Here is an 870-nt window from a genome sequence, read left to right on the forward strand (position 1 = left end):
TGAAATAGCAATTTCATTCCCTGCCTTCTACTTGATGCATCCTGAATTAGATCCCTCTTTTTAAGTCACTCCAGTGGGCTGGTGGGGCTGGGGTTTCTCATGCAAGGCAGTTACCCTCCCTGAAAGTTACCCACAGGAAGCACCAGCAGCTGACTTGGCAGGACCCAGGTATGATCCTTGCACCCCCTTTCCTGGCAACAAGGGCACGACTGTATATTCTGCCAGAACTGGCCTGCCAGAGCACTTACAGCTCATTTACATGACTGGTCAGTGCAGATTCATTAACCTCACTCATGCTGCTTTCAGCAGCCATGGTGTGGAAGCAGCAACTGAATCCCTCTACAGCACATATACAAATAGGAGCAAACCGGAGGCAAGGGAAGTAGTGGGAACAGTGCAACATGCACACAGACTGCTGATGCAAAGGGCCCTCAGCTACAGCACAGCCAGATGCCTCGCATGACAGCCAGGCCTGCGCGACCCGGGCCACGGGGGTAAGTCAGGGCTGCAGCCTGTCAAGTGTGAAGTCTACCAAATCTTGGTCAACCTGATGAACAAGGAGTCCCATCCAGGGGCTGGGTCACTGCCCAAGAGCCGTCATCACTGGGATCAGTGCAGAGCCAGGTGGTTCAGGAGATGAAAGAAAGAGCAATCCTATGGACAAAAAAGAAGGCAGCTGTCTTAGGCAAACCAGCAGTTAGGGGTCTCTTCAAGCATACTGGGGAGCCACTGTCCTGAAGACCTTGCTGTCAGTGATGTGCAATGCAACTGGCAGCAAATGGGTGACCAGTTACTGTGCTGGGACACAGCTGGGGAGTGAGGACTCAGTCACTCTGGGTTTTGCAACCTGGACTAGCAGAGCTGGGAAAG

Source organism: Mesitornis unicolor, unplaced genomic scaffold (genome assembly GCF_000695765.1).
Source record: "Mesitornis unicolor isolate BGI_N332 unplaced genomic scaffold, ASM69576v1 scaffold46132, whole genome shotgun sequence".
Lineage (NCBI taxonomy): Eukaryota > Metazoa > Chordata > Aves > Mesitornithiformes > Mesitornithidae > Mesitornis > Mesitornis unicolor.